We start from the raw sequence: 23,888 nt of genomic DNA on the forward strand, positions 1-23,888 counted from the left end.
TTTTTCTGGAAAAAAAAAGACCCAAACAACTAATTAAATAAATAAATAAAAGGGAGAAAGGGCAGTTCAGTAAACTCAATCTATATGATTTGATAGCAAATTCTACAACCATAATACCTTACCTCTGCAAAAAAGGGCAAGAGGTTTCTTTTCTGAACTCTTCTAGGGCCAACCTTCCCCTTCTACCCTATTCCCCATTATATATATATATATATGTATATGGAAACAGAGGACCAGAGTAATTAAGTTACTCTGAGATTTGAACCCAGGCCTTCCTCCTCCAAATCAAGATCAATTTCTGCTGTACCATGCTGCTTGCATTCTGTGACCAAATGTCACAGAAAATTCGATTAACTTCTCTGTGTCTTGAATTCAGTTAAACAAAAATGTTTCCGTTGAGTCACGTGGTACAAACCTGTTTACAAGGATGACCCAAGGCACTGCAAGATCCTGACATGCCTCCTGAATCATCCTAGGAGAATTAAATTATAGTCATGTGTGTATTGAAGTCTAACTGCATTTTATTGTTTTCTAATTCTCTGATAATTGGCAATTTGTCCTGAAGTAGAGGAGTGACCCTCAGTGACACCCCTCTTCCAGTCATTCTGGACAAAAGAGAAGTTGGATGACATCATCCTCCATGAAACCCCAGTTCCCTATAGGGAGAATAACACACAGGGTCTGGAGCCCCATTTCAGTTCTGTCATGAACAAACAGCTTGGATTCCCTTCCCAGGTGGTTTTAGATTGTAATCACTTCAGGACTGGGAATTCAGCCTTTATTTTGGCTCCTTCTGGCCATTGTCAAAGACCAGGCTCATTGTCTCCATCTCTAAAGAAGGAGTAATACCTCACAGGTGTATTGCAATGGATTCCTAGGTCAATTTTGTAGTGGGCTTTGAAGGCTCCAGATATTATATGAATGCAAAGTGTTCTTATTATTATCCTACTCCATTAAGCATGTTTTCTTTTGTTCTCATCAAGCACATGCCCTTAACTTCTGGCAGATCAACTTTCAGTCTTCTCTTTCTACTAGAATTCTAGGCTGTCCTCAGCTGTGAATCCTCCTCCCCTTCATTCTTATGATCCAGTTGAATTTTTGTCACCCAGAAGCTCACATCTGCCTCAAGTTTTTCATATTAATACATAAAATTGGCCCCAGAACTCAGTCTTTTCAGAACCTTCTGGATACTTTTTCAGCATAGATTAGCTTCTTATAATTAAAACCTGCTGACCTGTCTTTTATATATCAGAACTTGTCTTTTTTTCCCCCCCAGCTGGTTCTATCTTCAATCTGGCATGAACATCCTTTCTTTGCCCTTTTTTTGCCCTTTCTGACTGGCTTTCAAAGTGGTACCCAGGATATCTCCATTCACTGCTTTCCCATCATCAGTTTGGTTGTTACCCTTTTGAATCCTTCAATTAGGTTGAGTGGAAGAGATCAGACACTTCCTAATCTGTGTTGGAAAGTAAATGGTTCCTTTTGGGTACCAAGCCTTGAGTCATTTGGATCCCTTATAATCTGCCATTTTTTGCCTTTTGGGGACAAAGGGGCGGGGCGGGGGAGGGTGTGAGGAAAAGCCAGAAGGTCTTTTTAAATGTTAGAATGACCTTGGTATGCTTCGAGCACCTTGGAGCTTACCTTTCTGTGATAAATAAAGAAAGGCTTGGAACCAAATCACTTTCTATGTCCTTTCTTTGAAAAGCCTTAAGACAAATCTTTTCCTCCTGGCTATTTTGTCCAAACAATTTATACAAATCTGCTCCATTTTAAGCTGTTGCTGACCAGGAGTATCATATTTTGCTTTGGTTTTCTTACACATGCCTATTTTACAGGACTTTTTTTTAAATCAAAATTCAAAAACAATTATTTTCTGAAATTTGTCTCTATTTCAAAAATTTGATTTTACTCTTCTATTGTTTGAGTTGGGTTTTTTCCCCTTCCCTTCCATATCCAAAGTCCCCAGACCCCAGAGGTTAGAGGATGCAGTGGGCATCAACAATGGACTCAGTTTTCAGAAAATATCTGAAAAAGTACAGCTTCAGAGATCAACAGCTCTCAGCTTTCAGCTTTAGTTTATCTCAGCAGACAACCTATTGGATCCTTGCCTAGGAACATAGATATATAATGTCATTGTACTAACATTATGCAAGGGATGCCTCTCTCCCTGCCTCTTGGTGTCGGGTTAGAAAAATTCAAGAAAATAAATTGAATCTCTGGATGGTTCTCTTGTTGGCCTGTAGTCCTGCAGGAATGTTATGTGATTTAAAATGAATTATTAGAAATATCCCTGTGAGTAGTCTGTTGAGGATTACCATTACAAAGTTATTAGAGTGCCTATATAATTAGGAAAATGAGTTGTAATAATATCATCTCATTTCTAAGGCTTCTTCCTGCTCCTGGACAAAACCCAACCAAGGCCAAAAGTCAGACATTTGAGTTATTTCTCCCAGTCTTGTCAGCTTCATTTTGAATAGTGTGCCAAGTCATTGTGGTGAAGAGGCACTTCCCCAAGCCACTTACTTCTAAGGGCCAGGCTGAGGTTTACATCTTTTCTCAAAAAGGGATGCCTGCTGGAACTCAAGGTGACCTTGTAGAGAGAAATAATAGATCATATTTCAAATAATCTCTGATACTTATACCTGTGTGAACCGTGAATAGGTCACTTAACCTTTCTCAGTCTCAGTTTCCACATGTACAAAATAGGGATGATAATAACCGGTACCTGAACCAGAGATTTGTTGTAAGGCTTTGTAATGAGATGGCATTTATAAAGTACTTTGTAAACTTTAAAGTGATATAATATATTGTGAAGCCCAGAGGATTTAATGTGATGAATCTAAGCTGGATGGGAAAGATTCTTTAGTTTGTATTTGATCCATTGACTTAAGGGATTTAAATCGACTCTAAATGTTCCCTAAGTGAAGGCAAGAATGAAGATGTGTGGCCCCGGATCAGGAGGATCCCAAATGTTTTGCATTTGGATTTTAGGAGATACTGGAGGAAGCAAAGAAGGAGCTGATGCTGTAAACATTGAGTGGCCACTCATGCCTCTGAGCTTGCTGGGTAAGTGAGCAGCCAGTGAGCTTAATGCTCCATTTGGGAGACCTGACACTGATGATGATCAAGCCTGTCCCTCTGTCCAGAAAAGCTGATATAAAATCCAAAACTTAAAAATCCCCTTTTGGGGCAGGGTGGGGGTTGTTTTCCTCCACTTCTGTTCAATCACTATTGAAAGTCAATGAAATATAAAAGTGTGGAAAATAAATAATAATAGCATTTTTAAATATCACTTTTTGTGACTTGCAACATGTTTTGCAGAACTTATCTCATTTGAACTTCACAACAACCCAGGTTTCCTTGATTAAATCACATCTGTACCTCCTCATTTAGAGTGGAATGTGAGGGAAGGCAGTGACCAGAAGGTAACACAGAAAGAGGGAACGAGATAAAGAAAATAGACTGTTGGAAATTGTCAGGACCTTCTCATCTGGAGGTTTCAGAACTAAATGAAAGATCCTTATTGATTTATAGTCTATAATATCCGGAAAGCAGGAGCAAGATTAAATTAATGTGGACTTATGACCTTAGACAAAGCCCGAGCCACAAGTAAGCATTTTAAGTAATGGGAGGCAGTGGCCCTCAGGCAAATTTTCCTTCTCTGGTTCTCTGGGGATTAAGCTCTGGAAGGCTTCGGTCCTGGGGTGGAGCTGAGGGCAACGTCTAGCAAGAAATTCAGTCTGAAAAGGAGGGGAATGGCTGGAAAAAAAACAGATCTGTTCACAATAGGGTGGGGTTACATTGAGAGGGAGTTGATAGTTTTCCTCTTCATCTCTCCAGACACAGACTATTTGCCTTCCAGCTAACAAAAAAATTTCCTTTACAAGAGCCCAGTAAAGCTGATCATGGGATAAGCCAGGGTCCAGTCCTGTCCATCATCCATGCTCAGAATACTATCTCTTGTCACTGAACCTATATAGCTCCAGAGGAGAAAGTGAGGCTGATGACTTTGCACAGCCCTGACTTGCTTATATCCAATTTCTTTGCAAGTCATTGTCTTCCTGAAGTAATGTCCTCCAGAGATATGCTTGGAGCCAGCTTTCCAGCTTGCTAAATGGACAATTGCTAAGAAATCAGGGTTGGATTTCTTGTTGATTGTCCAGATTTAAGAAAGTGTAAATGATTTAGATTAAACAAAAACTGTATATGCTTACATCTCCCCCTTCCCCCCACCCCACACACATACATCTTGTTCACTTGTGTCAGGGACTCTCAGTGATCCAAATTAAGGTTTTCTTGGCAAGATACTGGAGTTGTTTGCCATTTTCTTCTCCAGCTTACTTTACAGTAGAGAAACTGAGACAAACTAATGGCAAGTGACTTGCCCAGGGTCATAAAGCTAGTAAGCCTCTGAGGCCAGATTTCCTGACTTGATGTCTTTAGCTCTGTTTCTACTGTACCACCTATCTTCTCCCCTCACCACTACTACACCAAAACTCCCCTCCCCCCTTAACCCTATTAAAAACCATTTACCAAAATATCCTTTTAAAAAACATTCGCCAGAATATCCCTGCATTGCTCTGTAAACATTACTTGAGCTCCACGGGGGATCGGCAGAAGATTCAGGGAATGGTATCATCCCTTGCAGGACTGCTAACTTCAGGCTAATAATAGTAATGTTAGTAGTAATGGTGTTTATGATGATGGAAGTGGTAGTGTGGTAGTAGGAGTAATAGTATAAGCAGAAGCAGCAGCAATAGTACTTATAGGTATTATCTCCTTTGAGCCTCACAACACCACTGCCGGTAGCATCATATTACCATCATAGACATTGCAACCACACCCAGTCTTTTGACTCTAGTCCAGTGGTTTCAGCAGAGATGTGCCATGATTCCTTCCCTCTGACTTTTCTCATAGAATCTTATTCCATCTCAAGAAAAAGGGCAGACCACTAGAACTTGTGAAATACTTGGTAATTTCCCCTTCCTTAATGGGAGAGCCTCTCCCACCAAATATCATTTAATTCAAGACATTCTCAGTCTTTTTTTTTATTTTCCCCTTGATACTCGGGTAAAACCTAAGGACTTTTTCTCTGAATTAATGTTCTTAAACACACAATAATAATAGTTAGAATTTATGGAGATCTTTAAGGTTTGCAAAGCAGTCTACAAATCTTTTCTTATTTTAGCCTCACAACAATCCTCATTTTATTGATAAGGAATATGAAACAGGGAGAGATCAAGTGACTTTTCCAGGGTCACACTGAGAGTATCTGAGACCAAATTTGAACTCAGGTTTTCCTGATTCCAAGTCCAGAGCTATGTCTGCTTTCTCACTGGCTTTAAAATAACAAAATAAATAGGATTGAAGAGAAAACCAGAGGTTAGTAAAAATAAATATAAGGGGCAGCTAGTGGTGCAGTGGTGAGATCAGTAGGAATCAGAAGGACCTGTGTTCAAATATGACCTCAGCCACTTAGCTGTGTGACTCTGGGCGAGTTATTTAACCTGATTGCCTCAAAAAAATTTTTTTCCCTATTCATGGTCACAAACTTCCTGAAATCTATACAAAGTTAAGAACCTCTGATCTAATCTAACCTCCTCATTTTAGAGATGAGGTAATAATCACACAAACTAGTATGTGGCAGAAATGAAATTTGAATTGATCTAGGTCACCAAGGTCTCTTTAGTTATAAATTTATATGATCCTATGATCCTTTCCACTGTTCTATACTGCCTCTACTATAAATGGGACCCTTGGTGAATGTAGCCTACATAATTCAGGCAAATAAAGTTACTTCAGAGCTAAATAGGCAAGAAGGTCATGGTAATGCCGATGATTGCAATGACCTTATACTGATGATAATGATGTTTACCCTTCATTCTCAAAGAAGACCATGACATCAGGGAGGTGATACACATGAATTAGATCCAGTGCCATCTGGATCCAGGGGCCATACATGAAAAAGGATGGCTAGAGATGGTCCTGGATGTGAGGCAATCAGGGTTAAGTCACTTGCCCAAGGTTACACAGCTAGTAAGTGGCAAGTGTCTGAGGGTAGATTTGAACTCAGGTTCTCCTGATTCCAGTTCCACTGCTCTATCTGCTAAGAGTGGTCATATAGTTATTAGAATAGGTATGGGAGTCAAAGGTGCATAATTTGCTTTGTGATTATTGACAAGGCATCTATCCTTTCTATGTCAAAAGCCTCTTCTAGGCATATCTGTGTATTTATTTTAGTATGTGTTTATCCCTGTTGGCAACACCTATTTACTATTCTTGCTCCCTCCCTCTTTCAGCACTCATTTTGCTGAATTATTTGCCTTACTGACATCTTACTCTCTCAGTTTATACTTAAATTTCTAGGAACTGGGCTTTATTAAAGAAATAAGAGTTCCAAATAAGAGACCAAACTTTTTTTTTTACCAGGTTTGCCCAACAAGTTTATAGGAGATAACTTTACCTAGCCAGAGGTTGGCTTGGCATTAGCCTGAAAGACAGAGGTCTATTCTCAGGATGTAATGGGTATAAGAGGAATTTAGCTGGGGCCAGGAGGGAAAAATAGATGGGCACTTCATATCTCTTACAAGGAGGATGGCTTCATGATGTTTCTTGAATTGGACTTCTCTAAAATCAGACATATTCAAGTTCAGCCATGAGTAGAGAAACTCAGCTACACAATAGTTGCTGAGTTTTTTTTTAATTATCTGTGCTTCTGTTCTCTTCCAGTGGTGCAGATAAATTGAGAGTTAGCTATATTTTGCATTCAGTGTTGTTGTCTTTGGAAATTAACCAACAACATGTTCCTCTTCAGGCCTATAAACAAGACTATACTTATCAATCCTTAAAAAAGCATTTAGAAAATGAGTTTATGAGCATGCATTTGAATCCTACATGTGCTCAGAACCAAAGCAGAGAACAGTGTGTGTTTGTTTAGGGATTCAGGACACCTGAAATAGTCAATCAGATATTCCCAGGAAAAAGTGGATCTGAGCATCTGATTTTCACAGATTAATTGTGTGAACATTCATTCATGTCCTCAGCTGTGCATATTGGTCCTCTGAGGACTTGCCCAGCTCTGGTCCTTTTTTTTCTTCCCTTTTATTCAGACCCTCTAACTTTGCCCTTATGGATTCAAAAGCAAAGTTAATAGTAATGTAATTAATAATAATAATAAACACCGCTTGGTTTGTGAGAAACGATACAAAAATAAATATGAAAGCTGCAATTTTTTTTAAACAGCTAGCTAAATCCTTGCCAATCCCATTTCTCATTAGAAAGATCACTGGTCTCATTCAGAAAATCTGAATTTCTAAAACCAAGACCCAGATGTTATCAAACATAAATATTTGTAAGACCTATAAGGACCCTGTCCCTGCTCAGATTTGCCCTAATGTGGCATTGTTTTAAACCCTACTCTTTTACTTCTTGCAATACTTTATAAGGCAGGATACAGTAGAAGATACATTACTTTTAGAGAAGGAAGAGGAACCCATTCCTCTTTCATGTTTTATGACCATTTTTTCATTGAGGGGAGCTTGCTTTTCTCAGAAATCACTTCTGGGGCCATTCTTTTCATAAAGTCAATAGAAACTACTGAGTCTACATCTGTGAATTTTGGAAGCATCGTATATGGTGAGCACATGCTAAAATATGCATTCTTCATGGGGAAAGGATAGATTTGGGAGTTAGGATCTCTGCTCTTTTCCCAGATCAGTTCCCAATTTACAATAAGTCCTGTGATCTGTAGACCCTCAGTTTCAACTTCCATTAGAATTCCTCAATTTCATTATCCATTAAATGAATGTGATAGTTACAGATAAGGTGAAATTTAGTTCAGATTTTTAAAACTCTGACTCTTTATCTATTTTATGTGAGAATAGTAATAGCCATTAGAATGACTATTCTGTATATGTTGGAGTGTCTATTAATTTGGTATTTATGTTTATTTATTTATTTGTTTGTTTTTTAGATTTTTTTTCCCAAGGCAATGGGGATAAGTGGCTTGCCCAAGGCCACAGGGCTAGGTAATTATTAAGTGTCTGAGGTCGGATTTGAACCCAGGTACTCCCTGACTTCAAGTCCTGTGCTCTATTCACTGTGCAGTATTTATGTTTATTAATGTCGATTTTAGTATTTTTTGGTGTACTGGGATAGTAGGTATGTGGATTTGGTCAATCAGTCTATCAACAAGTATTCATTAAGGCATTGTGCTAACATCATGGAAAAAATTCTGCATTTGGAGTTAGGAAACCTGTATTTGCTATTGGTCACTTACTACAGAAACTCAAGTTTGTAGGCAATTTGACCCTATTCTGGTTATAATCTCACAGAATCTCAAGGTCATCATCCATAAAATGGAAGGACAAATTGCCAAGACACTAGGGTCTGGTCCAATGGTTTTATTGTTGTAGTGAACTGTTGAATAAGAAAACTCCCTCTATCTTGCCTAGGTTTAAATATCATTAACAGGTTCCATGACTCACCCCCAGTGTTGCATCTCCAATGTGTTTCCAGCAATATTTGAACCAGATTCTCCTGACTTATAGGTGTCTTCTTTTCAAATACAGACCAACCATAACCTAGTTTTACAAGAGCAGCCAGGCACAATCACATATCTGAGAGGGAGCCTGGATTAACAGCTAGAGAACAAATCTCAGAACTGGAGATATGTGTGTGTGTGTGTGTGTGTGTGTGTGAGAGAGAGAGAGAGAGAGAGAGAGAGAGAGAGAGAGAGAGAGAGAGATCTCAGGAGATTTTAGGAAAAGGCATTTGGGCCTCACTAGCATTTATATATACACAATTATTATTTCGTCTTATCCTCAGAACCACTCAAAGAGATAGGCACTATATATCTCCATTCTACAGTGGAGGAAATAGAGGCAGACAGAGGTTAAGTAACTTGTTCAAACCAGTAATATGTTCGAGGCTGGATTTGAACATGGGTTTTTCTGACCAGAAGTGTGGCAATCTCCTCCCTGCACTACCTCCCTACCTCTAGCTATACTATAAAAAGCTGGAGTTGGACTAGTCCTCCTCCAAGATCCTTTCCAACTCTAAAGCCGTGTTACTTAGTGAGATCCTCGTGTTCAAAAGACAAATGCAAAAAATCGTTACGTGATTGATAAAGGATATTTGCCTGAAGGTAGAATTTGGCTCAGACATTTTGAAACAGGAGCTGAAGTTAGATGAAATCAGGGTAAATGATCCTTGCCTGGCAAATTATCTTTAATCCATTTGTTATAGGGGGAAAAATACTGCAGAGGTTCCTTTGTCATTTCTCTCTTGAAAGTTTTGCCAATTCCATTGAAGGGGATCAAATGAGATACTATTTGTAAATATTGCTTAGGGCATAGTAGGTCCCTTCCTAGATTTCCTTCCTTGCCAGAAGCAATTATTTTAAAGATTAGGAATATTAAATCCTCCAAGTGAAAAAGTATAGACAACATAAAGGTGTTTTTTTCCCTCCCCTTAAACCTAAAAAGGGGAGCCCTAGAACTCTGGGGGTGGGGAGAGCCTGCCCGGCTCTCTTGGGGCAGGTCTGATGCTCTCCTCGGGCAGCTGCAGCGGATTCTGCCTGGGCCCCATCCTGCCATTACTGGAAGAGGCATCCCTGCCCAGAGCTGCTGGCTCTGCCGGCTTGTGGGCAGGTTTACGAGGCTCCCGCCCCCACTCCCCTCTCTCCGCAGCGTTTCCTTTCTTGTGGACGAGAAGCAGAGGCTCCCGGCTGACAACGGACGTCTGCCAGGCTAGCTGGCTGCGCCTCTGGAAGGAGCCGCCAGCGGGGCTGGAGCGTCTGCCCGCGCCCGCGCCCGCGCTGCCCCGCGCCCCCCGCTGCCCCGCTGCCCCGCTGCCCCCCGCGCCCGCGCTGCCCCGCGCCCCCCGCTGCCCCGCGCCCCGCCGCCCCGCTCTCCCTGAGGAATGTAGATGCGAGGATTTTATCCCAGCTTCTGGCGGCCAGGCTTGAAGGCTCAAGGGCAAAATCAGTGTGCACAGACTCGGCACAAAGGCTCTGCACCCAGCTCCCCGCCCCGCCCCCAGTGATCTCCTTACAGGTACTGCCCCTCCCAAGGTGCACAGCCGGGACCACCCCTAACATTCATTTTGGTGACCAAGATCTGAGGGCAAATTCATGACTCTGCCTTGTATGGCTTTTGTGACCTTTTGCCGGCAGATAAGTTCATTTCTCAGGCTTCTGGATTTTCTCAACTGCAACATGGTAGGTAGTGAGAGTGGACTCTTGGAGGTCCTTTAGAGCGCTATGATGATAATAAGAGTAATGGAGACCAGACCTGTGACCTGACCAGAATAGGAAACTTTATGTAAGGAAATTCTCTCCAACTTACTTTACTTACATAAATCTCATTTTCCCTTCAACTCCTGACCAGTGAGAGTTCTCCATCTAGTTCTCCAGACCTACCCCATTGTACTCCATCAATCTCCATGCCAGGCCTCCTCACTCTTCTAGCCATTGCCCCCACCCCCAATCCTTACCTTCAAATCCAGCTCCCACATTGGGCACCTGGAATTCTGATTGTAAAGTGTTCTCCATATCTAATTGGCCCTAGACCCACCATTCCTGGAAAAGACCTTCCAGTCATTCATTCCCCTTCTGGCTATCATTCACCATCCCTTTTACTTTCCTTCCTAGTCAACACTTCCTTACAAATGTTGTCTTTCCCTATTAGAATGTATCATCAAGTCTGTCCCATGCATTATGCTCAGAGGTGCCATAAAAGGGAAAAAGGAAATAGTCTCCTTGCAATTTCCCTAGAAATAGGTAATATTCTACTCACTGTTTTCATCATTGTGTTCAATCTTCAATTCCAAGAGGATAATCACCCTAGCTTATGGTTTAAGCTACTCTTTAAAGAGTGGACAATTGTCATCCATGGAAATTATATATCTCAGGCAGAATGGCATGCTCAACTTCTAAGGCAAACCTAATTACTTTGAAGATATAAGTATCCTGGAAGGCTAAGAAGAAAATGATTCTAAGTTGGTGGCTACTCGGAGACAGGAACTTGCTTGAAGGCAGGGTGTTCCCTTCCTCCTTTTTCTTCTACCAAGACTAATGATTTAATCATTTAGCAGCTCTGGGTTAGGAATTTCCTCTCTAATGCAAATCAGATCTACAACTTACAGAATTGAAAGCTGTCTACTGTACATAGAAATTAAATGACTTGCCCAGGGTCATACAGCCAATTGATGCCAGAGGTAGATCTTGAATCCAGATCTTTCTAACTCTAAGGCCAGTTTTCCTGTCCTACAATGTTTAATTTTAATTTTTAATCAAGTAGTAAATGTAGCATCTATTATATCTCACAATACCATTTATGTATATTGTCTCATTGATCTTCACAAGAATTTTAAGCCAAGAAATACATGTTTTTTTTATTTTACAAGTGAAGAAACTGAGTCTCCAAAAAAGTTGAATTGACTTGCCCAAGGTCACATAGTAATTAAGTGGCAAAGCAAAGATCCATAAATATATTTCCTCTCTCACACATAACATTCAGTCCAAGAAGATCTTGACAGGGCTGGAACATTGAACTGATTCTAATAAAATGAAATTCAATAGAGATAAATGTAAATTTTTCTATTAGGATTTTAAAAAATCAACTTTACCGGTATAAGGAGGGGAGAGATAAGGTTTGAAAAGATCTGGGTTTTTTTAGTGAATAGGAAACAGCATATGAGTCAATAGTATGGTATGGAAGCTACAAAGCTTTCATTGTGGACTACATTAAGAGAGGCACGTCTTGATAGGGCTACGAAGACCACAGATCCCCTACACTCTGCCCTATTCAAACAACATGTGAGTGTTGAGTTTAGTTCTTGGATCCATCATTTGATCAATAAGTTAGAGAACTTCCTGAGAAGGGCAACAAAGATGGGGAAAGGTCTATAGGTCCTATCACACGAGGAACAATGAACAGATTTGTTCATGTTTAACCTGCAATAGCAAAGACTATATTTGAAGGAATATCAAGTGAAGGAGCAATTTGATTTCTTCTATTTGGCTTTGGAAGGGTAGAATTAATACCATTGGGTGAAAGTTGCAAAGTGACAATTTTAGAAGTAGTTTCAGGAAAAGTTTCCTAACTATTAGAGCTGTCCATAAGTAGAATGGGCTTCCTCTGGATATAGTGAGTTCTCCCCTTATAGGAGGTCATCTTTTTTTTTTCTTTAAGATTTTATTTATTTTGAGTTTTACAGTTCCCCCCCCCCCATCTTCCTTCCCCCACAGAAGGCATTCTGTTAGTCTTTACATTGGTTCCATGGTATACATTTATCTAAGTTGAATGTGATGAGAGAGAAATCATATCCTTAAGAAAGAAAAATAAAGTATGAGATAGCAAAATTTCGTAATAACATAACAGGTTTTTTTCTAAGTTAAAGGTAATAGTCTTTGGTCTTTGTTTAAACTTCACAGTCCTTTCTCTGCATACAGATGGTATTCTCCATCACAGATACACCAAAATTGTCCCAATTGTTTCACTGATGGAATGAGCAAGTCCATCAGGGTTGATCATTACCCCCATGTTGCTGTTAGGGTGTATAGTGTTTTGCTGGTTCTGCTCATCTTGCTCAGCATTAGTTCATGCAAATCCTTCCAGGCTTCCCTGAATTCTCTTTCCTCCTGGTTTCTAATAGAACAATAGTGTTCCATGACATACATATACCACAGTTTGTTAAGCCATTCCCCAAATGAAGAACATTTACTTAATTTCCAAATCTTTGCCACCACAAACAGGGCTGCTATGAATATTTTTGTTCAAGTAATATTTTTACCCTTTTTCATAATCTCTCCAGGGTATAGACCCAGTAGTGGTATTGCTGGATCAAAGGGTATGCACATTTTTATGGTTACACCTTTGAGTGTAATTCCACATTTCTCTATTAGAGGTCATCTTGAAGAAACTGGATGATTGAATATGTTTTGGAGTGTGCTGTAGCCTGATACAATTGATTCAACCATAATAAAAATAATAACTAGCATTTGTATGGTGTTGACCATGTTCAGACACTGTGCTAAGCATTTTACAGTTAGTTATCTCAATTGGTCCTTGCAACAACCTTGGAACAAAGATAAGATTCCTCATCAAGAGATGATGAAACTGAGGTTAAACAGAGATTAAGTGACTTGCCCAGAGTCACACAACTAAATTTGATTTGGGCTCAAGTCTTCCTGATTCCAGGTCCAGTGCTCTATCCACCTCTTACTTACCTACTTTACTGTGATGACCAATTGTTAGATTCTTCAGTGTGAGCATTTTATACTTCATAATTCATCAAATCAGGACTCTATTTTTTTGTTGTTTAGACTTAAGAAATCAATGCAGGAAAAGGAAAGATGCAGATTAAAATGGAAAGTGTGTCACAAGTCTATTACTCTTTTCCTTTTTTTACAGGAGACTATTTTGTCAAATATTTACCAGCATACCCTTGAGCATGTTGAAGTGAGCATTCCTGTTGTTGATCTAGGTTGACCTGAATGGCTGCTAAAATCTCTCCTAATTCTAGCTTGCAATGATTCTATGACTCTTAACTTCTTGTTGCATCATAGCTGAAGACAATGGAAGCAATGTGAAGTTTTTGAGGAGAGTATATGTGACATGTCAAAGAATTCACAGCAAGTGGTAGCACAATGAAGACTTGAGTATTCATCTTCTTAGTTTCCAGCCTCCTTCTTAGAGCACAAAGCTCTGTCTTTGTGATCCCACATGTCAGGGCTCATGGCTGGTGCCTGGTGACCCTGAACAGCTGGTAGCATAGATGACCGAGTGTAAACATATGTCATTCCTGCATGGTTACTGGCGGCTTGCTCTTGTCCTTCACTTCACTACAAACCCAAATGAAGTGGCAGCTCAGGAAGGAAGGTTAAGGGGAGAGGGGATGTTCTCTGGGCTTCCCATTGAAGCTGCTGAGGGACTCCCCTACATCCCAGAAACAAAGAGTGACATGCTTCATCCTCTCCCCAAATCTATCTTCTCTGAGCAACATTCTCCAAGGAAAGAAAGCCCTGTCAAGGACTTGGCCTTCGGCTCATTCAAAACCACATTCGATTGCCAAGTTTCCCAGATGTTTGCATGGTATGCTTTATGTTTTGCAATATTCCAGAGTTGTTCCCAAGTGACAATCATCCATTCACCAAGTTAATGCTTATTAAGAATGATCTATAAATTGTGACAGTGCCAAAGGATCATAGGATCATAGAGAGAAAGAATTGCCCCCAATGAGAACAGCTGAGCAAAAAAAAGAAGAAAGAAAAAAAGAGCAGCAGTGTTATAGATTGAGGGAGGCCCAGAAAAGGGAATGTGTATAACTTATAAGAATGAAACGAGGAGGAGGATATTGCTCATTTATGACCAGAAGTTTATTACTTTTTCTCTGGAGTATCATGGGTTTCCAACATTACTGCTGAAAATTCATATGTAGTACCAGAATTGGGGTCAAATGGCTTTAGAGCTGGGGTGCAGCAATCTCACATGGCTGCCAATGTTATTGGAAAGTGAGGTTTATTCTCAAAAAAAGGTAAAGTTTTTTAATCATGTCTTACGAAACACAGTGCCAGGCATAAGGTTGTGAACTGGAAATGCTGAATGTGAAGATACAGTACTTGAGTTTAGATCGTGTCCTATCACTACTCTGTTGGATCTTGGTCAATTTATTTGGGCTATTGCTTCTTCCTTAATAAAATGAAGTGACTGGACTAGCTGACTTCTAAGGTCAATTCTAGTACTAGGCTAGTCAGGATTTTCTTCTTTTTTTTTTTAGAAAGATTTTATTTATTTTGAGTTTTACAATTTTTCCCCTAATCTTGCTTCCCTCCCCCCACCCCCACAGAAAGCAGTCTGTTAGTCTTTATATTGTTTCCATGGTATACATGGATCTAAGTTGAATGTGATAAGAGAGAAATCATATCCTTAAGGAAGAAAAATAAAGTATAAGAGATAGCAAAATTGCATAACAAGATAACAGTGTTTTTTCTAAGTCAAAGGTAATAGTCTTTGGTCTTTGTTTAAACTCCACAGTTTTTTCTCTGGGTACAGATGGTATTCTCAATCACAGATAGCCCCAAATTGTCCCTGATTGTTGCATTGATGACATCCTGGAAGAATACTACAGTCCTGGAATTCACACCTTGAAAGTACACTCCTTACCCCTGTGGTTCTTCCATCTATCTGGATGACTCCTCACATAACTTCCATTTTAAAATGGCATCCAAAGCTCTTTATTTATTCAGCTCTTTATTTCCTAGCAGATTCTACTCTTCTAGAGTTCCTCTTGCCATCACACTGGGTACCTCTTGAGGAACCTTACCCATCATTTTACCTTTCCCTTTATTTTTAGCTTCCTTGAGTGTTATTCTCCCATTTAAAATGTAAGCTCCTTGAGGGCAGGGACAGGCTTTCTTTTTGCTTGTATTTATATTTCCAGTGCTGAATAGGGTACCTAGCACAAAGTAAGCACTTAGGAAATGTTTGTTGACTGACTGACTAGTAGAGCCAGGATTAGAAGAAAGGTCTTCTAACTTTCCATATCAAGGTTTTCCCATTGCATAATTTTAATAAATACTTCTGAATACTAAGAACTCTTGCTCAATAACAGGGAACTAATGATGTCAATGCATCCCACACTAATAGAAGAGGTTAAGTGCATTCAGAGGATATGAGGATGTTGCCCTTGGCAAAGCACTTTACACATATTATCTCATTTGAGACTTCCAATAACCCTTCAGAGAAGGTGCTCTTATCATCCCCCTAGAGTAGACTTCTTAACCCATGGGAATAGGCCTATAAGAGCCATCTGATGGAACTTGTGTGACAGAGCTTCCCTGGAAACTTCTAGGAAACCCAGGGATTTATATATGGTTCAATGCTGAAAGGGCTGATTCTTGTAGATAATGAAGTAACCCCCTTATTTACTCTGGGATAGCATTGTAAAGAGACATCTTTTTTTTTAAGAACTTGAACCTTTTTTTTGTAATCAGTTTCCCTCAGAACTGTTCTTATGTCTACATCCAGAATTTTTATGATGGCCTGAAGGCTATCTTTGGGCCAAAGATCTATGATGCATCTTAACTATTCAATGCTGATGGAGTCACATTGATTAATGATAAAGACATGATCCTAGAGAGATGGGCTGAACACTTCCATCATGTTCTTGAGACTGTCATCAAGCAATACAGAAGCCATTGACCATTTCCCTCAAGTTGAAGTCAATCTGTCCCTAACTGAAGTTCCAACTGAAGAAGAGGTTTTGAATGTTGTTCAGCTCCTTTTTAGTGGCAAAGGGCCTGGTGCTGATTCTGTTGCAGCTGAGATTTACAAGGTGGGGAGTCCATTGCTCATCCAAAAGTTGACTGAAATTTCCAGGCTACATGGCATGAAGAGCTTATTCCCCAAGAATTCAAGGATGCTTCCATCTTCCATCTCTATAAAGGTAATGGGAATAGATTGTCCTGTGACATTCACAGGGGCATTTCTTTCTTAGTCATTACTGCTAAGATTCTTGCCAGACTCCTCCTTAACAGACTGATCCTTTACCTGGTAGATGGTCACCTCCCTGAGAGCCAGTGTGGTTTCAGAAAGGATAGAGTCAATATAGTGTTTGCTGCCTGACAACTCCAGGAAAAATATCAAGAGCAGATTGGCAGTGTTTTTTCCAGAGAGGTACACATTTACAATGAGTTTGACACACACACATTACCAGAGCTAACTTAGTATTTGGGAGGCTCTGAAAGAAAGTGTGGGAGAGAAGAGGTATTAGACAACTACCAAATTGAAGGTCTACAGAGCCTTGTGCTAACCTCATTGCTGTATGCCTGTGAAACTTGGATAATCTACCAGCACCCTGTCAGGAAACTGAATGACTTCCATTAAATTGTCTTAGGAAGATTCTGAAGATCACCTGCAGGAGAAGATACCAGACACAGGTCCTTTTTCAAGTTAAACTGCCAAACATTACAACATTACTGCAGAGAATGCAACTAAGATGGATTGGGCATGTTGTTAGAATGCCAGAAGTATGCTTTCCAAAGAGAGTATTTTATGGAGAACTCACACAGGGCAAATGCTCACAAGGGGGTCAAAAGAAATGATACCAGGACACCTGAAGATCTCTCTTAAGAACTTTAGAATTGATTGCACAGAATGGAAGACACTGGCACAGGACCATCCAATGTGGTGTGCCCTCATCAGAGAGGGTGCCACACTCTATGAGGAAGGCAAAATTGAAGCAAGTCAAAGGAAACTCAAAGATTAGAGTAAGTACCCCAGGGTATTCACATAGACTATTTGGGCCTGACCTGTGGTAGAGCATTCCGAGCTCATATTGGGCTGATCTGACACAGTCAGACACACTGTGATTTGTCTCAAATATGTTGGTGCTATTTTGGTCTTCTTAGATAATGAAGAAAAAGAACCAACCTGGTCCTTGTGCCTACATCCAGAGCTAAAGGGACCTCTTAGTAGGGAGAAAAAGTCTAGAACCCCAGCATCTTGGCAGTGGTTGTTTAATATTAAACACTTATTTTTCAGATTAAGAAACTGAGACCAAAATAAATTAAGTGACTTGCCCAAACTTGTGCAATCAATTAAATAGGGCAAGAGTCAAACCCATGTCTTTTTTGCAAGTCAGGTGTTTTATATACTATGCTACACTAGGGATGACACCTGGATACAAACAACTTTAGTTTTTGTTCTCCTAACTTGCTGAAAGTCACTTCAGGGTTGAAACTAGGGGAATTGTTGGCAATCTCATCAGTTCCCATTGGTTCAATTATGATCTCCATGCAGATGACTTCTAAATCTATAGGTCCAACCTTAATCTCTCTTTTGATATTTAGTCTCACATCCACAGTGGCCTGATCAACATTGCTGCATGTATATTTCACAGAAAACTTCATCTCTACATTTTCAAAATACAATCTGCATTTTCTCAAAAAGTCTGTTCCTCCTTTTAACCTCTCATTTTCTATTGAAGGCAACACGGTCCTTTTAATTTCCCAGGTTTGAAAATTAATTCATCTTTTTCTCTTCCTTCTTCATTACTCCCCATATTTCTACCTCTTTCATATACATAGTCTTCTGTCTATAGCAATCATCTAGTTGTTTCAAGTCTCTGTATTCTCAATTTCATGCTCCACATATCTGTCAAAATCAACTACAATGGTCTGATGATGATAATCTCCTGCTTAAGACATTTAGTGGCTCCCTATTGCCTCTAAATTGAATAACAAACTTGCTGGCATGACATTTTAAAAACTTCACAATCTAGTTCCAGGCTATCTCTTCTGCTTTATTTTATTTATTTCTGACTTCTCCAGCCTCATGTATTCTGCAATACAATTGGTCTAACCACTATTCTCTAATCTCAGAATTGTTCTCTCTCCTCTCTGTCTTTTAAACAAGCTACCCAACTTTTGAAATACAGTGACATATCATCTCTACCTTTTACAATCCTTAGCTTCCTTCAAGTATTAATATAGGTACCTACTTCTTATTAAATATTTAGCAGTATTGCCTAAGGAGGGAGAAAGATTTGGTTTTACATACTCACTCAGTGGACAAGATCCAAATGATAAGTTAATTAATGTTTTAACAAGGTGATAAATTCTTAATGATTGCTTTATGCAGTGTAGGTACCTTTTCCTGATTGAAATAGAGAGTGAAGGTGACTTTAGATAAACAACAATTGACCATATACCTAGCTAATCTTTAAAAGATTGTCAATGCAGATAATTACACAGCAGATCTAGCTAGGATGGGATCTAGAAGTGGAGGAAGAACCAGAGGCCCAAAAGGAAACGAGTCTTGGGGGCAAAGGAGAGATTTCTCCATTTTCTCCTCCCTCTCCATTGACCTTGGTATCTATCCTTACCCAGGAGACTTCATAGAGAAGCTAGAAAGTAAGTTTGAGTTTGAGGTATAGTTGAGGGAACATAGCCATACTCTATAGACAAAATAGCACCATTCAAGCTAATTCAAGGATTAAAACTTTCTTTTTCTTTTTTTCTTTTAAGGTTTTTGCAAGGCAATGGGGTTAAGTGGCTTGCGCAAGGCCACACAGCTAGGTAATTATTAAGTGTCTGAGGCTGTATTTGAACTCAGGCACTCCTGACTCCAGGGCCTGTAGTCTATCCACTGTGCCACCTAGCTGCCCCAGATTGAAACTTTTAGTAGCAAAGGAGACATTTATGTATTTAAGGGAGAGCTAACCCCAGCAATGAAGACTTAAGCTGCAGAAAAGACTCCATGAAACAAGAAAGAATATCAAGGCTTTGGAGTCATCAACTGCCTTGGTTTTGTGTATCTCATTGCCCTGGAAAGGTTGTATTCATTCTTCCCACATATAGTTTATGGGAAGGACTATGGGGAAGGATGTTTTATAGCTACAATTATAATTCCATCTCAGTAAATACCTTTGCTTTGAGCTATCTGCTGGCTGACAATTAAGGGGAAGTACATTGATAGGGGGTTCATGAGCTATAGTTAAGGAATGAGGACCCTTTTCAATTTGAGGTAGTGGCTACCCTCTGAGAAAGTAGGCAAGAAAGTGATAGGGCTACACAAACTTAATGAATACCATTGAATTTTGAGATAAAACAAAGTATTATGTGCCATTGAGAGTTAGCATGGTTTAAGAAATCAAAAGAAGAGTAAATGATTACAAATATATTAAATGGTTATAGAAACAATTATAGAATCCACAATCAAATTATATTAACATATTTTATCCCTAAATGTTCTTGGTCCCATCAGAATTATAAATAAACAAGTAACTTTGTACTGTATTAACTTACATACACACACATACACACACACACACACATCCATACACACACACACACACACACACACACACACACACACATACACATATGCACTCATACAGATTAACTTTCCAAAACAATTCATGGTTCACAGAACAGGCACTGTTTCCACTGAGATGCATTAAGTGGCTTGCTGAGAAACCACAATGTCTCCATAATCTCCCTAGCACATTTGATATTCCCTTCTCCAAATGGATTTTCATTTTATCTTAACAACTGAAAGTTTTAGAATGAAATTATCTCAGTGAATTTAACAGGCATCCAACACAAAGGAATTTGGTTATATAACATGGGAGGATTAAAAAAATTCTTCTAAAAAGACATATCTTTTATTGTATAAAGACCATATGCCTATCCCTCAATTTACAGACATTGGCTTTAAAGACTTCTACTTTTAAGAATACATATATATATATATATATATATATATATATATATATATATATATATATATATATATTTATAAACATGTATATACAATCATATATATACATATATACATATATGTATGTATATGTGTTGTTTGCTATAACAAGAAGATTTAGTTGTATAGCAGGAATGTGTGTGGGGGTAGGATGTACATTTAATGATAATTTCTCCTTCCCCACCCTCAGTTGATTAGACCAAATTCCCTTCTTGCATTAAGACACGTTTCTGGGTCTGAGAATAATTAACTCATTGGAGTAGAGGTCCTGAACAAATAGACGCATACACACCTACACACATGGACACACAAACCTGGCAGTTCCAAACTTCTTAATACTTTATGTTCCATCTCTGCTGTTAACCACAGCTATTCACCCAGGGTTAACCCCAACACCACAAGAATTAATGGGCCCAAAGGTGCACAAATAAGTCTTTTTTGTTGTTAATGACAAAAAGAAAAAATCAACACACACACACACACATGTGATATATGTATGTGATAGTGTATTATATTTTCCTTAAATAATACTTTATTTTTTACTAATTATATGGAAAAATTATTTAAAACTTTTTTTGAGTTTCAAATTCTCTCCTTTCTTCTCTTTACTCCTTCTCTGAGATGGCAAGCATTTTGGTATGCGCATTCATATAAAACATTTTCATATTGATCATGTTGTAAAAGAAAACCGAGACAAAAAAGCCCAAGAAAAAGAAAGACATTTTTAAATTATTCTTCAGATTCCTTCAGTTCTTTCTCTGGAGGTGAGTAGCATTTTTCATTTTAAGTTTAATATTGCCTTGAATTATTGTATTGCTGAGAATGGCTAAGTTATTCAGAGTTTATCATTGTACAACATTGCTGTAACTGTATACAATGTTCTCCTGGTGTTGTTCACTTCGCTTTGTATCAGTTCATTAAGTACAGGTTTCATAAAAACCTGTCTGATCATCATTTCTTATAGAATGATACTATTCCATCACAATCATATACGGGCACTTGTTCAGCCATTCCCCAATAAATAAATATCCTTTCAATTTCCTATTCTTTGCAACCACTAAATGAGCTGCTATAAATTTTTTTTTGTATAGTTTCTTTTGTTTTTTAAAATCTCTTTGGGATTCAGGCCTAGTAGTAATATTGCTGAGTCAAAAGGTGGGCACAGTTTTATAGTCCTTTTGCTTTCCAATTTACTTCATAACTCAGAGTTGTTTTAATTTGTATTTCTCTAATAAATAGTGATTTAGAGCATTTTCCTATAATTATACATGGCTTTGATTTCTTCATCTGAAAACTGCCTGTTCATATACTTTGATCATATATCAATTGAAGAATGACTTGCAATCTTATAAATTTGACTCAGTTCTGTATATATTTGAGAAATTAGCTTTTCATTAGAGACACTTGATGTAAAAATATATTTTTTTGTTTTCCTTCTAATTTTAGCTGCATTGGCTTTGTTTATTCATAATCTTTTAAATTTTAATATAATCTTTGCCTCTTGTTTGTTCACAAATCCTCCCCTTATCCATACATCTTACATTTAGTCTTCCATTCTCTTCTAATTTGCTTGTAATTATAATCCTTTATGTTTAAATCATATACCTATTTTGAACTTATTTTGGAATATAGTGTAAGAGTTGACCTTTCCATGACTTTTTTTTTTTTTTTTTGGTGCAAGGCACTGGGGTTAAGTGTCTTACCCACGGCACAGCTAGGTAATTATTAAGTGTGTCTGAGGTCGGATTTGAACTCAGGTACTCCTGACTCCAGGGCTGGTGCTCTATCCACTGCGCCACCTAGCTGCCCAAGAGTTGACCTATACCTAGTTTCTGTTAAATTGCTTTCCAGTTTCCCTAGCAATTTTAGTCTAAAAGCTTGAATCTTTGGATTTATCAAACACTTGATTACTATGATCATTTACTACAATGCATTGTGTACCAATCTATTCCATTGATCTACCACTTCTTAGTCAGTACCAGATAATTTTGATAATTACCACTTTATACAGTTTGAGGTCCAGTACAGCTGGGTTACCTTCCTTCACATTGTTTCCATCAGTTTCTTTGATATCCTTGGCCTTTTGTTCTTCCATATGAAATTTTTTATTATTTTTCCTAAATCTATGAAATTTTTTTTAAGTTTAACTAGTATGGCACTGAGTAAGTAAATTAATTCAGGTAGAATTTTCATTTTTATTATATTAGCTTGGCCTATCCATAAACAATCAATATTTTTCCAGTTATTCAAATTTGATTTTATTTGTGTGAAGTGTTTTGTAATCATGTTCACATAGTTCTGGGGTTTGTCTTGGCAGACAGATTCCAAGTGTTTTATATTATCATAGTTATTTTCAACAGAGTTTCATTTTCTATCTTTTGCTGCTGAACTTTGTTGGTGAAATATAGAAATGGTGATGATTTATATGAGTTTTTTTAATTTCCTAGAACTTTGCTAAAGTTGTTAATTATTTAAAATCATTTTTAGTTGATTCTCTAGAATTCTCTAAATATACCCACAGATCATTTGTATAGAGTGATAGTTTTGTTTCTTCATTGCTTCTTCTAATTCCCTCAATTTCTTTATCTTCTCTTTTTCCTATAGTTAGCATTTCTAGTACAATATTGAATAATAGTGGTGATAATGGGCATTCTTACTTTACCTCTGATCTTATTGGGAAAACTTCTAGCTTATTCTCATTATAGATAAAGTCTGCTGATGTTTTAGATGGATATTACTTATTTTAAGGAAAGCTCCATGTATTCTTAAGCTCTCATGTTTTTAATAGGAATGGGTACTATATTTTTATCAAAAACTTTTTTAGCATCTATCAGGATAATCATATGATTTTTTAATTTTGTTATTGATGTGGTCAATGATGCTGACAGTTCTCCTAATATAGAACCAACCCTGAATTCCTAATATAAATCCCGCCTGGTTATAATGTATGATCTTTGTGATATAGTGAAAAGCTTATTTTTAGTAGGAAGCTCAGGAACATGCCTTAAATTTCCCTTTAAAATGAATGGAAATTGTTGAAAAAAAATATGGAATATTGGAAAGAGAGAGAGAGAGAGAGAGAGACAATCTTAGGGTCAGAAAAACTTGGGTTCCAATCCCACCTCAGAAGCATGCTACCCATTTGACTCTGGACAAGACAATTTATTATGTCCCAGAAAATGCTCTAAATCTATATATTAGAGGGGCAGCATGCCTCACTAGATTGGGAACTGAACTCCGTGTCAGAAGGATCTGAATTTAAATCTCATCTCAGAATTTTATTAACTCTATAACCAGAGGTTAGTCATTAAATATTTCTCTACCTCATATCTTCACCTTCAAAATGAAGGCATTGGAATTGAAGGCCCTTAGGGTCCCTTATACCTCTAAATCTATCATTTTTATAAATTGCAAAGCAGTTGTTGATCTGAATTGGTAATTCCCTCTACCTCAGTTGTGGTTTCATCTTTCTTCTATCCTTCACATACACAAATATACAAATCATTGTAGCTAGGTGCTGGGGATATAACGATAAAATGACAGTCCATGTCCTTATGGAACATGCATTCTATCTAGGAAGTTATATGTACACAGAATAGCATTAAATAAAGTTTAGATCAAGAG

Source organism: Macrotis lagotis, chromosome 1 (genome assembly GCF_037893015.1).
Source record: "Macrotis lagotis isolate mMagLag1 chromosome 1, bilby.v1.9.chrom.fasta, whole genome shotgun sequence".
Classification (NCBI taxonomy): Eukaryota; Metazoa; Chordata; class Mammalia; order Peramelemorphia; family Peramelidae; genus Macrotis; species Macrotis lagotis.